The sequence below is a fragment of the Mytilus galloprovincialis genome, chromosome 4 (genome assembly GCF_965363235.1).
Source record: "Mytilus galloprovincialis chromosome 4, xbMytGall1.hap1.1, whole genome shotgun sequence".
NCBI lineage: Eukaryota > Metazoa > Mollusca > Bivalvia > Mytilida > Mytilidae > Mytilus > Mytilus galloprovincialis.
In genome coordinates this window covers 26,667,142-26,682,660 of record NC_134841.1, presented here as the reverse complement: position 1 = coordinate 26,682,660, position 15,519 = coordinate 26,667,142, and the positions used below count along the sequence as shown (strand labels likewise).

The 15,519-nt window shown below is 30.6% G+C and overlaps 1 protein-coding gene across 4 annotated transcripts in view; it reads left to right on the top strand.

Moving 5' to 3' along the window:
• Positions 1 to 208: 208 nt before the first annotated feature.
• Positions 209 to 15,519, top strand: part of LOC143071726 (uncharacterized) — a 31,744-nt gene continuing 16,433 nt past the window's right edge. For 2 of the 4 annotated variants that reach the window (XM_076246232.1, XM_076246228.1), the window contains exon 1: positions 209 to 317. The gene's annotated coding sequence lies outside the window, so the exon portion shown is untranslated. Of the gene's footprint in view, positions 318 to 3,148; positions 3,168 to 14,575; positions 14,598 to 15,519 lie in introns of those variants that run through there. The other 2 variants (XM_076246230.1, XM_076246231.1) reach the window with 2 other exon arrangements.

Genomic DNA, 15,519 nt, shown 5'->3' with positions numbered 1-15,519 from the left:
TATACAATAATACAAATATAATCCCTCTCGTATACAATAATTGTTGTATAAAAGCCAGAATTGGTAGCTACGACGTACCCATACAGATACAGATACAGATAATGAATTTCTGCTTTAAATATAGCAATTGTATAGAAGTCAAGCCTGTATAGTCTTACCGTTTAAAAAAATCTTATTGATTTATAAGCTTTTCCGGAATAAACTCTTCATCCGGAATTGGTTTTAAACGGCTTGTTACCATACCTTTCGCGCCATCTTACTCGTTTGTCAAGAACAAAACAATATTTGTTTACAGTTTTTCTGATAGTGCTTAAAAGGTAAGTTTGACCCAGAGGCATATATATACAGGACAACCTGTTAGAATGATAACTATCTGATTTGAAAATCTCTATCAGTCACAGTAGTTGTCATTGTATCCCGTTTTATATCGAACATGATCATGATGATAACGGGACCATGTGCCCCATCCTCTCTCAGACGTGCTGTTTTTAAACGTTCAGGACAGGAATCACCCCAATGAATGCATTTAATAGCTACAAGTTTACAATTGGTTATCAGGTTGGGAATATATTGCGCCTACACTTCTGTGCACTCAAAGCAAGTAAGCACCATTAAGTAGAGACTAGATATATTTTCCATTCAGAAATACCACGGATTCACGGTTTTAACACTCTTGCTGCCGATTTTTTTTTTCTTGCTTAGTCTCGCCAAAAGCATCTTAAAGTTTCATGTCTGTGATGTTGCAAAACTTGTGCCCCTCTGTAGAACAGCGCTTTCACACCGTTCATAAATTTTCCAGCGTCAATGTGGTAGTACATGTAATTATAAAAAGTGATGTAAAAGTATTTTTTGGGAAAATTATTGCTCTAAGATTGTTCTAAACGATGTTTTAAATACATTATCTAAAAATACAACTTTGAACCTTTTTTTTTATCTTTCTAATGCATTTTGTCTTTTAAAAAAATGAAAATGATATACCCATTGCTTAACTAGCTTTTGTTTTATCTTTTGCAAGTGAAATGCATAACTGATTCTTAACAAACTCTAAATTACTAAAATATATGTAACCTTGTTTCCAGATTAGATTAGTAAACCTTGTTATAAATAAATATCGTAAAAAATCTCACAAATATTGAAATAACTGTACAAACAAAACAAAACCCAATGAAAATAAATATAAAAATAATGCGTATACAAAATTGAAATAACTAAAACTTGGATTCCGAGCAGCCGTTTCTCACTTGCCGATTCTATGAACTACTTCTTGTTGTAAAGAATGAAACGTGTCAGATTAAAATTTTCATTCCAAGCCTTGTTTCAGTAGGAGCGAGGACATAACCTATATAAACGTTATTATCCATATTAATTAAGCTTATACATTTTTGTATTTGAATCATGTTTGTTATTGTTTGCTTGTCCACTTGTTGCTCAAAATTCTAGAGGAATGTTTGAAAATACGAATAAAAAAGTACCCCTAGAAAAACTACGGAAGAAAATTAATTTCTATATAGTCTACAAGTGAACCTGAATCAATAATAATTATAATTCATTTTCATTTCTATGATAAAGTACACACTAAATGTCTTTTAAAATCTGTTGATTGACATTGTTCCTTTCTCAATGTTCAGTGGCAAGTATTTCATCCAATATTAAAGTCGTCTAAAATTGTACAATAAACAAATGTTGCTCAGTGAGTGGATCTTACAAGGTAAATAAAGATCTGTGATGAATGGCTGAAAATTGAGGTTGCCACTGGGAAAGGATATCGATGAGATGTAGAATAGGAGGTGAACTCATTGTGTCAACTACTAATTTAACATCCCCATTTGGAATGAAGATAAATATTTTTATATTGCGCTTCCATGATGAAAAAGGTATAAAATTTATTAAAATATCGTATGGCAATACAAGTTAGTATAAAGGGTAACATTTGTGTACTTTTACAAAAAAAAACTTAAATGAGAATTCAACTACGCCATTCGCACTCTAAAGAAATTTTTCCAGTTCTCTTAAACATGTCAAATAAAGCGTGTATTGTGAATATTATTGTTTCACATAATCAAGTATAACAGTTACCTTTTTTATGATTATTTATTAGGAATGCGATATTTTATGAGATATTCTGAATGAAAGATGTATGAAAAAAACGGTTTAACAAATTTCTAGAAGGAATCCAACATTTTTGGATAATAACGAACTAGATCATTAGTTAACTCGTTTGATGAGTTGGTATTATAGTACTAACAAGCTAATGATCCTGTTTCATTTTTTAAAATCCGTTTTAAGTATACAAATAATGCATTTTATTCAGTTTGCTTCATTCCCCCCAAAATCGTCTGTTTGGTGCCATCTTTTGACGTGGCCAGTGCCCTTCGAATTCTGTATTGTGACGTTACCATGGACCTTTGACGTTCTACACAATCAACAAGAATTATGTGTAGAAGCCATAAATGTCCCTTTGGCAGCAAAAGGGTTAATAGCTATATTAAATTATGCATATGCATTTATATCAACCACTGGTGTTAAAGTGATCGTTGTAATTGCAGTCCCCAGATCCCAATATGGCAGAGGTAGAAATTGTTAAAATTGTTTTCAGTTTATTTCTACGTGTAATGTGTTGGTTTCAAGAATTACAGTTTTGACCATGGGCCATTGCTTCCAAAACAATAATATATAATTTGCGTACATTTATAAATTTAGAGTACACTGTCCTGCTAAGAAAAGCATGAAACGGACATCTACTTTAAATTTTCAAGGCTTTCAAGTCATTTTAACATAAATTTTTTAAAAAAATATTGGAAGTTTATGCGATATTTTTTACCTGACATTTGCTTTTAACTTAAGATAGGTGCAGAAAGTATAAAAATGACAGGAAGTTTACCAAACTTAACAAACACATGATGGGTATGCACACAATGATCAAATAGATCTTCACACCTTGTTAATGTACAGGTACCTGTTACACATGGTACATAATAACTGTCTATTATGTCATATTTAGTTGTCATTATTAATCCCATTTATTAAAGTATCCCTATCTATAGATCAAAGCAGTAGTGTTTTGACAAGGCAAATCAGACTTCTGAATTATTATATCTATATATATATGTCATATTTTAATGGCAAAACAATTTTTCTCATTTTGAAGATAAACAGGATCAAGTTACGTAAGTTATTTTTGTTATCAATCCTTAACATATTTTACTTAACTTTTATAACTTATTTTAAAATATATATATTAAACAATTGAATTCTTATAAAGTTTTATAAGGGGACATTTGCAATGACATAAATTATTATTATGTTCAAATAAAAAAATTCTCTATTTAAGTGTAGTTTTCCAGATTAAAATATTGAGCTTGAGTGTACAATTAATTATGCATAGAAATGAAATATACATTAAGGAAACAAAATTTAGAATAAATTGGTCTCCCTAAAAATATACACACATATATATGGCAAACAATATGAATGGTAGGAGGTGCCAGCAGTGTTACAGTTATAAATAAGTTACATATGAGAAGAAGATGCCTGTGAAATCGTGGTACAATATGGCAAGTGTTGAAACAGAGTGTGGACAGAGCTATGGCAAAATGTGATTTTCAGTAGTTTTATCCTATTTACTCAATAACCCTTTGAGATAGGTAAAGTCTGTTCATATTTTCAATAAGGGATCTAAATGAGTAACACTATGGAAAAAATCCCATCTCAATTGGATGAAAATTGAAATTTAAAACACTTTATTAGGAATCAACCCCACTTATATCTTAGAAACCATTGACGTACATCAGTCAGAGCTCTGACATAAACAAGTCAGAATAAAATGACTTCCATAGGTCAGATATAATTTGATGCAAGTGTTGTCTCCCTTCTTGCACTCAACAGAATATGACTTGTACAGGTCAGTTTATGTCAGACTTTAATTTATCATAAAATGACTTCCACAGGTCAGCTTTTGCATAAAATATTGTGACTTAATATCTTCATATTCTAATAAGATTTATGTCCCTTTTTAATACATTTTGACTTAGAGAGGTCATTTTTGTTCTGACTTGAAGCAGTCATTACTACCACTTTGTTATCAATCTCCATAAAATATAGTGATTACTAGTTTCGAATCAAAGAGTTTAAAAAGTGGGGCTCGTCATACCTTCTTCTTTCCAGAATCTTAACATAATATATTTATCTCATCAAATTCGATCATTTCAAAATTAATACAAACAAAAACCAAAGCAGAAAAATGGATCATACAATTTTCTGTCAATATCAAAAGATTTACAAAATACAATATTGGATACATTTACTAGTACCATGACAATACTTCAAATCTTCCAAGGAAAAAATAAGGGATCTATTTTCATCCACTTTTAGCTAAATTTATCAAGAGCAAAACATTTATTATTTTAATATTTCATTTAGGTAAATACTGTTGTGCAAACTGACTCAAACAAGTCACACTATGTTCTGACTTGAAAGAGTCAGTCAAAACTAAACTTATTTCAACCTTTATGTCTTGTACTGTCATATTGATTTAAAAATGTATGGGAAAGCCAGATATAGGACAGAGAAAATATTAAAGGTCCCCTAAAGTCACAATGAGGACTATAAAAAAAAATATTTGGTATATTCAATATTTAAATGCATTTTCTTTTAAACAGGTCAAATCATGTTTTGACTTATAACAGTCAGCCCAAAACTAAATTTATTGAAATTTTTAGAGTGGGGCACTGACATATGATATTAAATGAAAGTATGGGAACGTCAGACATAAGAAATATATGTAAGATCCCATAAAATAAATAACCATTTGACTTAATTGTTTCTAAACATTTATCAAATAAATTCACAAATGGCAGATTCAGAAGCAGGGCTTAAAGGAAGTACACCTAGCTTTGATTGGAAAATTTGTTCTGCAATCTGACTTGAACACTGGTCAAATCATGTTCAGACAAATTGACTTAAACAGGTCAAATGGGCATGTTCGGACAAATTGACTTAAACAGGTCAAATCATGTTCTGACTTAAAAGAGTCTGTCAAAAACTAAATGGCTTGCAAAGTTCTGTAAAAGTCGTGCATTATCATGATTGTGATGTGATTGTTAACTTAGAATGTATGGATACAAGTAGGAAAAAAAATCACAAAAAATTAAGTCACAATTATAAGAACTATATATATAAAAGATAATTTGGTATATTTTTGATACATTGTATCTTAATATTTCATTGAGGTAAATCCTGTTGTGCAAACTGACTTGAACAAGTCACATTATGTTCTGACTTCAAGGAGTCAGTAAAAAACTATACTTTAATCAAGTATTGCAACTTTAAGTCTGGCATTGCCATATGCATTTAAGAATGTATAAGAAACTCAGATAAAAGACACCCAATAATAAAGTCACAAAAACGTGGACTATAAAAAAGTGTATTTGGTATACTATTATTTAATATTCAAATGTATTTTGTTAACAAATTTCTCCAAATTATTTTAAAATTTTATTATATTTCTGTATTTTCATGACTTTTTTTCTGTTAAATTAACATTTGGAACTTTCGGTTTTAAAAAACATTATTTTAAAAACCATTTGACTGAATTGTTTCTTAAAAATAATTATGAATTAATTAACTCAACAGTAGCAGATTCAGATATGGAGGGGGCTTAAAGGAAGAAGACTTAGTTTTGATTGGACATTTTTTTATCTCTGTCAACTGACTTATTAACAGGTCAAATCGTGTTCTGACTTCAAAGAGTCAGTCCAAACTAAACTTATTTCAACTTTTAAGTCTAGTTTTTTCATATTGATTTAAAAATGTACGGAAAAGCCAGATAAAAGACAGAGGAAATAAGGTCCCCATACGAAGCAATAATGAGGACTATAAAAAAGTTTATTTTGCATATTCAATATATTTAAATGTATTTTGTTTTAAACCGGTCAAATTATGTTCTGACTTCAAAGAGTCAGTCAAAAACTTCACTTTAGCTAATCATTACAACTTTTTAGTCTGGCATTGCCATATGCTTTAAGAATGTATGGGAAATTCAGATAAAAGACACCCAATAATAAAGTCACAATAATGAGGACTATAAAAAAATGTGTTTGGTATATTTTATATTCAAATAAATTTTGTTTACAAATTTCATCAAATCATCTTTAAATTTTATTACATTTTTGTATTTTCATGACCTTTCTTTTCTGTTAAGTTAACACGTGGAACTTTTGGTTTTAAAATATATTATTTTAAACCATTTGACTGAATTGTTTCTAATAAACCTATCAATTAATTAACTCAACAGTAGCAGATTCAGATAAGGGAAAAAGGGGAAGAGAGGGGGTGGGTGGGCTGGGGGCTTAGAAGAAGAAGACCTAGTTTTGATTGGATTTAATTTTCTCTGTAAACTGACTTTAACAGGTCAAATCATGTTCTGACTTCAAAGAGTCAGTCAAAACTAAACTTATTTCAACTTTTAAGTCTAGGATTTTCATATTGATTTTAAAATGTATGGGAAACCAGATAAAAGACTGATGAAATAAGGTCCCCTTAAGTCACAATAATGAGGACTATACAAAAATGTATTTGGTATATTTTATATTCAAATGTATTTTGATAACAAATTTCATCAAATTAATATCTTAAAAATTTATTCTATTTCCGTATTTTCATGACTTTTTTTCTGTTAAGTTAACAAATAGAACTTTTGGTTGTAAAAAACATTATTCTAAAAACCATTTGACTGAATTGTTTCTTAATTTTTTTTTTTTAACTCAACAGTAGCAGATTCAAATAAGGGGAAAGGGGGGGGGGGCTAAGATGAAGAAACCTAGTTTGATTGGATTTTTTTTTCTGTAAACTGACTTTAACAGGTCAAATCATGTTCTGACTTTTAAGAGTCTGTCAAAACTAAACTTATTTCAACTTTTAAGTCCAGGATTTTCATATTGATTTAAATTATATGGAACATTTTTATTTGATATATTGAATATTCAAATGCATTTTGTTTTTTGGAGATTTTCATCAAATTATCTAAAAAAAAAAAATATTGTATTATTTCTGTATTTTCATGACTTTTCTTTTCTGTTAAGTTAACACATGGAACTTGTGGTTGCAAATTTTTTTTATATTTTAATAACCATTGGCTGAATTGTTTCTAAAAAAAATCAGTAATTAATTAACTCAACAGTAGCAGATTGATATTTAGTGGGGAGGGGGATTAGAGGAAGAACACCTAGCTTTGATAGGACATTTTTTTCTTGTCAACTGACTTTAACAGGTCAAATCGTGTTCTGACTTCAAAAAGTCAGTCTTATCTAAACTTATTTCAACTTTTAAGTCTAGTTTTTTCATATTAATTTAAAAATGTACGGAAAAGCCAGATAAAAGACAGAGGAAATAAGGTCCCCATACAGCGCAATAATTAATGAGGACTATAAAAAAGTTTATTTTGCATATTGATTATTCAATATTTAAATGTATTTTGTTTTAAACTGGTCAAATTATGTTCTGACTTCAAAGAGTCAGTCAAAAACTTCACTTTAACTTATTATTACAACTGTTAAGTCTGGCATTGTCATAAATATATGCATTTAAGAACGTATGGGAAAATCAGATAAAAGACACCCAATAATAAAGTCACAATGATGAGAAGTAATATGTTATATTCAAATGTATTTTGTTTACAAATTTCATCAAATCATCTTTAAATTTTATTATATTTCTGTATTTTCATGACCTTTCTTTTCTGTTAAGTTAATTAACACATGGAACTTTTGGTTGTTAAATATATTATTTTAAACCATTTGACTGAATTGTTTCTAATAAACTTATCAATTAATTAACTCAACAGTAGCAGATTCAGATAAAAGGGGAAAAAAAGGGGGGGGGGGGGCTTAGAAGAAGAAGACCTAGTTTTGATTGGATTTAATTTTCTCTGTAAACTGACTTTAACAGGTCAAATCATGTTCTGACTTCAAAGAGTCAGTCAAAACTAAACTTATGTCAACTTTTAAGTCTAGGATTTTCATATTGATTTTAAAATGTATGACAAACCAGATAAAAGACTGATGAAATATGGTCCCCTCAAGTCACAATATTGAGGACTATAAAAAAAATGTATTTGGTATATTTTATATTCAAATGTATTTTTTTTAACAAATTTCATCAAATTTATATCTTAAAAATTTATTTTATTTCTGTATTTTCATGACTTTTTTTCTGTAAAGTTAACATATAGAACTTTTGGTTGTAAAAAACATTATTCTAAAAACCATTTGACTGAATTGTTTCTTAAAAAAAAAAAATTATCCCAACAGTAGCAGATTCAGATAAGGAGAAAAAGGGGGAGGGGCTTAGAAGAAGAAGACCTAGTTTTGATTGGATTTAATTTTCTCTGTAAACTGACTTTAACAGGTCAAATCATGTTCTGACTTCAAAGAGTACTTATGTCAACTTTTAAGTCTAGGATTTTCATATTGATTTTAAAATGTATGACAAACCAGATAAAAGACTGATGAAATATGGTCCCCTCAAGTCATAATATTGAGGACTATAAAAAAAATGTATTTGGTATATTTTATATTCAAATGTATTTTTTTTAACAAATTTCATCAAATTTGTATCTTAAAAATTTATTTTATTTCTGCATTTTCATGACTTTTTTTCTGTAAAGTTAACATATAGAACTTTTGGTTGTAAAAAACATTATTCTAAAAACCATTTGACTGAATTGTTTCTTAAAAAAAAAATAATTATCCCAACAGTAGTCGATTCAGATAAGGAGAAAAAGGGTGGGGCTAAGATGAAGAAACCTAGTTTGATCGGATTTTTTTTTCTGTAAACTGACTTAAACAGGTCAAATCATGTTCTGTAAAAAAAAATTTGAGAAGAACATACTTAGAAAATCAGACTAAGTTTGGTGACTTTGTTGTCCTTCAAGAAGTGGTACATATAAATACATAATATTTTCACTACAACTATCTATTGGGTGTTTTTTAAATATATTTTTTTAGCAACATTTATAACTTTGTAATTTATGTTCAATTGTACACTTGTTATTCTTAATATATATTTTTTTGGGAACAAAATCTTGTCAGGGTTTCTTATGGTACTAGCATGACAAGAGCATTCATATTCTTAAATACTCTAAACATTAAAAACAAGTCATTATCTTCAGATCATTCTGAGTCTTTCTGGCCTTATTAAATTAAAGTCAGAACATTCAGACTTTCATAATAAGTCAGAACATTCAGACTTTCATAAGTCAGAACATTCAGACTTTTATAGGTCAGAACATACTGACTTCCAATGTTCTTCTCACTTCTGTAGAAACAAAGACTATCTATATTTCAAATAAAAGGTTAATGCTTTATGTGGCTAAGCATCTGGGGTAAGAATTATAGATGTGTAACTTCATAGGAAAACATATATGCCATATAATTAGGGATTGACCCTGTATGTCATTCAAATCTTCTTGAAATGACGAACAGGAATATTATATGGTTTAGGGGTGGTGATCCAAACCATTTCAAAAAGGGGGATGGGGATGACCCCCATGGACTTTCCCTTTATTTCATTTGATTCGTTGTATTGTCCCATATAATAATATATAGGCTTAAGGGGTGGGGATCTCAACCGTTTACAAGTTTTCAAACATGAGGGGGTGGGGTGACCCCAAGGGACTTTATCTTTATTTCATTTGATTTGTCTTGTTGTCCCTTACACTAATATATATATGGTTCAGGGGTGCGGATCTTGACCATTTACATGTTTTCACACAGTAGGGGTGAACCCCACCCCAAGGGACTTCCCCTATATTACATTGGGTTTGTTTTATTTTCCTATACAAGAATATATATAGTTTAGGGGTGGGGATCTCGACCGTTTACAAAATATAAGAACATTCGCAAATGGCAGGGGAGGGGGTAAACCCAGAGACTAGCCCGGTATATTTCATTCAAATCAATTTAACATTATAAAAAGGAATATATATGGTTTACAGGTGGGGATCTCGACCATTTTCAAGATATAAGATCATTCTCAAATAACAAGGGGTGGGGCGACCCATAGAGACTAGCCCAGGGGCGGATCCAGCCATTTTAAAAAGGGGGGGGTTCCCAACCCAGGATAAAGGGGGGGTTCCAACTATATGTCCCCATTCAAATGCATTGATCGGCCAAAAAAAAGGGGGGGTCCAACACCCGGACCCCCCCCCCTCTGGATCCGCCACTGTAGCCTGGTATGAAATATAAATGACAGGGGTAGGGTGATCCCTGGAGCCTTACCCTACATTTCATTTGTTTTTAATATCATATTCCATGTTCAAAATTGAAAAACCCGTTTTGTGAATCTCTTTATAATGTTCTCAAGTTAAAATCATTTTTAAAATAAAAATAAAAAAATATTTCGGTTCTTTAGTTAAACCCTCCTTCCCTTTACCTTTATTAAAATTATTCCGATTTCATTTCATTTTCATTAATATCAATATTCAAAAGATCGTTTTTCTCATTGGGAGAAACGAAAAAACAAATATATTTATAAGCCGCAAACTCGGAAAGGTTAAAAAGTCAATTCATGATTGAGTTTAAAAATAGAAAAATCACGTGATGATGTTCAGCTCGAAGCAATAATTTTACTTTTAAAATTGCAGTGACTGGTTATTAATGTTAATACTGTTTAAGACAACACGAGTTGTCTCCCGAAATTAACAGTTCATTATCGTAACAACATTTTCTGACCTGAACAAGTCAGAATTGTCAGGCACCCGGTCATCTCAAAGGCCACGCGTCCGTATTTACAGGTCACGCGCCTTCATGAAACAGCAACAAAATCACTTGCAAAGACCTTCTTCACACGCAAAAAATATTAAAATGGCCAAGAAAATACGGAGGTAATATGTATTACCTTCTGAAAATGACCACATTGACCTAGATTTGCACTAAAAAAACGTAAATAATCACTATATTTTCAATAACTTCTCGTTCGAGAAACTCCCAAAACAACGACTCTCAAACACGTGATCTCTCGCAAAAACCACGTGATCGTATGTGTCTTAGATCGGCGGCAAATTCAAAATATCTTCTGGTTTGACGGACTCGAAACAACAAGTGCAAATATAACGGAGATCAAGAAACTGTCAATCTGCACTAAATTTGTTACGGGTACCTACATACTACAATCTAATAAAGCGGAGTATTCAAACTATGCAACAAATCCGATGTGTAGACTCTGTAATAAAGCTGACGAAACCATTGAACATTTTATCTTATTGTGTGAAACAACTTCACAAATAAGGTCATCCCTTATCGTCAAAATTCTACACGAAGGTAGTCTGGTCTTAGCAAGAGAGAGCCTGCAAACTCCTATTGACTTAATAACATTAATCATTAATCCTTATCATTACCTACCAAAGAAGATGTGCAAGGATGTTGAAGATAGAGTCGGTAATCACTTGGTACCGCTATGTCGCCAACTGTTATATACACTTCATTCCAAGCGATATGATGTGTTGACAAAAGCTGATACAAAAGCAAACAGAAAATGAAGAACTGTGAATTCATTTTAGCTGTAATATATACATGTTGGGGTACACATGGATCTCCCTCTTTTAGAAGTTTTAAAGTCTATTAAATTTTTTACGGATTGCACTTATAAACTTTCCTATTTTATTTTTTTTTTCCTTTTAACAGTGTTAAAAAAAAACTTTTTTTAATATATAATTGTACTTATTGTCTCTATTGTAACTTATTTTTAACTTATTTTAAAATTAGTTTTTACCATTTTAATTGCATTTGAAATATTTTTAACACTGTCGTGGCGTAAACATGTATGTTAAATACGATAACCTTGTGTATGACTATTGTGAACTGTGAATTTACCTGTGTACATATATTGGTGGAGGAATTTCATTGACGGAACTACTTTCCTCTTTACGGAGGTGTGCCTTGATTGGCAGAAATTCGTTTACAGATTACAGATTACAGATGGAAAACTACGCAAAACAAAAATTGACCCGTACAGGTCAGAATTTCAAAACATTTTCTGACTTGAAGAAGTCATTTTATTCTGACTTGTTTATGTCAGAGCTCTGACTGTACATGTACTCAAGTTGTAGGATTTTATTAGCAATTAAAAAAACTTCATTAAAATACATTGAAAATAAACAATCTGTATAAGAAAATATGGGAACAACACCTTAACTGGCTTTTGCATTTCGCAAGCAAGTGTATACGACACCAATCAATAATGGTTTCTGAATTTTGATATTTTCTCAAAAATTTGGCATTTTTGGAAAAAAGATTGTTTCAAAGACAAATTAAGGAAGTTCAAAACACTACATTGATAAGTGTTCCACACAAAATTGTCCTTCAATACTTTAGGGAGCTACCATTTGATTTTTATGGGGGGGGGGGGGGCTAGGATGAAATTTGAAAAAAATAGGCAGGACAGGAGTTTTGAGTTTTAAAAAAAGGCAGGATGAGACCCTTGCAAAAAAAAAAAAAAAACAGGACGACAATTTTGGAAAAAAAAAGTCAGGATAAACTAAAAAAAAAAAGGCAGGACCGAACAGTGAAAAATAAAAAGGCAGGACAGAGATTACAGCTAAAAAAAAAAATGCAGGACAAAATTTTTCATCCTAGCCCCCCATAAAAATAAAATGGTAGCTCCCTTAAATGGCTCAAAGAAACATCCAAAAACTGTATAAAATTCAGACAAATTATAGTTATTTATCAATCAGTGGTACAAGTATAAAACATATAAAAACAAAACATGTGAATGCATCTACAAAAAAATGTACAAGCAACTAAGAAAATAAAAATTGTGGGAAGTCCCTAAATTTAAAATATTAAATTAGATGACAATTATGAAAAATAAAATAATTGCTTATCCTGCAGAATATACAGCTTCACCAGAACAGGGTTTGTTCTATCAACAAAAGTTCTATAGATTAACATATTCTGTCACTGCATATATAAGTTAGCACCACTGGAGGTTACATTCCCGTTATAAAGTTCAATTGATTCTGTAATGATAACAGGAAAGTTCTGTCAATGCATGGCTATGGGAAAGCCCAAGTATAAAACTATAAATCAGACATGTTAGACTGTAAAGTTTTGTTCACTTCATAAACAGTTCTGCAGGTATTAATTAACCTTTAACTTATAGAAATAAATAAAATCGCTAAAGTAAAATATTGTCAAATTTTCAGTCCTAACAATAAGTCATATCACTAAGGCCGACTTCATTGGGAACCCGAGTTCTGACTAGAGTGGATGAAATTGACATGGTCATATATAACACCTGTTATGATTGGATATAGCTTTCCCGCCATTAGAACTAGAGGAGCCCTGGGTTGTGGCAGAGTTCCTTGAGATCAACTAGATATCCTGGATGTTATGACGTCAATCCAATCAAACTTGAAATAAACATATTCAGAGTAGGGGCCTTGTACGTACAGTAATCTAGAGACCTTTCTCTTCAAAATTATTTACTGTTTAACTTTTAGAAAATATTAGCATATATTGTCATTGTCAGATTTTGAGCAGTTACTGTATATACATGTATAATTTAATGTTAGGGCAAGGAACTGTCCCAAATAACACAACACACCTTCAATAGATATACAATGTAAAGAAAAAAAATGGTCCCTCAAATCACTATTCTGAAGTTTGAGTCTTGCATTGATATTGGATTAATGTATTCCTTTCTAGAGTATTTTTTTATGTATTAAGCTTCTATATATATTAATAGCCCCATCCACATGATATTGGAGATTAATTATGCAGACAATCTTAGTGATACATTTGGTGAAATTTTTATTATTTTATCAATTTACATCTGTCATGAGGAGACTGAAGGGTTTTCCCCAGGAGTGTTAAAATAAATGTTATCAAATAGTAAGGCATGTTTAATTGATTCTGATGTGTTTCAAAGTTTTGTATTGTACCTCCTGGCTAGTGTGATTGAAACCAATTGTAAAACACATAGATGGGATAATGACAGTGATATAAATTGACAGTTTATCTGTTTGCTGTATTTATCCATTTTTTACTTTAGGCCAAATAAAAATATATGTGTGGTTCCAGTAACCCTACCGTCCCTACTTTTTCGGCTTAAAAATAGCCTTCCCTAAAGATTTTATTGTCATTTTTCATTAAGCACTGTTAAAGTCAGAATGTTGCTCCCATAGACTCAATGTAAAAAAAAAACATAAAATTTAAAAAAATCCCTACTTACTTACCCTAACTTTTTTTCAGATGTAGCTGGATCACACATACTTTTTTATTTGGCCTTATGAGAGACCTGACAGGATTTCTGATGTTAATTATTATGCAATAGCCATCTGTAAAATGTTTATGTGTCTTAAACAAATATTTTAATGAGCAGATGACACCTTATCTTTTATCAAATGTATATTTCACAGATTATTGAAAATATTTAGTGATTGTAATAAATAGCTCAGCATGTATAAAATTCTGTCATGTTTTAATTGCCACTAGCCAAGTGGTTGTATAGATAATGAGCTATATATTTATGTAACACATCCTAATATTGATTGCCTAAATATATATACTACATAATATCTTGGTTATCACAGCTTAGTACATGTAAGTGACAATATTTTAAAATTTTCCTGCATTATTGGAGAAAAACCCAATACACAATTTTATGTATAAATGAATACATTAATTTAGATGTTTTTTGAAACATTGATTTAAAGAAAATAATTTTGTACATGTACAGGACATGCTTAAGTTGAACCCAAAATATTTGAAAAGTTCTGAGGTGAAAACTTTTTTCATTATATGCTTATTTTTAAATCAGTTTGACTGGTAAAAGTTTTGAATATATATATGTATGGATAAACTTGAATGAAACTTGTATGATTCTTCTGATTACCCACTGAAGTCAGGCTTATTTATGACAAGTATTCACATTTTTCATACTAATGATGATTAAAATGTTGCTAGATAGACAGTTGTAAATTTAATTACAACAAGATAAATGTAGAAATAAACAGTTATTATGAAGTATATATTCTATTTAATTAAATAGAATAAGATATTATACATGTTCAGATGCTATGACCCAAGGCATTATGTGGTCAATACAAGGTTCTGTTTTCGTTTGTAATAACTGAGCAAGGACAGAATCATGAGATATTTAGCTGAAGAAAACTTTTGTTCTACATTTCACTGATGTATTGACAGTGTTTTTTTTGGTAGAACACATAACAATTGTACACTTACAGCAACAGTTCAATTTGAGACTCAGGGTTCTGTAGACCACTCTTCAATTTTGGTAATATTAGAGCTGCTTTTACAGTTCTTTGATGATTTGATTGTTTACATTTAATTTATTTAGAATTTAAAGTCCAAGTCACAGTAAATGAAATTGTCAGGAATGCATGTGTAAACGTCTCAAAGTGTTTGGAACACTTCATACCTGCATCTTTTAAAAGAATTACACATTGTTGTTTTAAAAATCTTTGTTGAAAAATTATTAGAATTGATTACATCAGTAAATCAG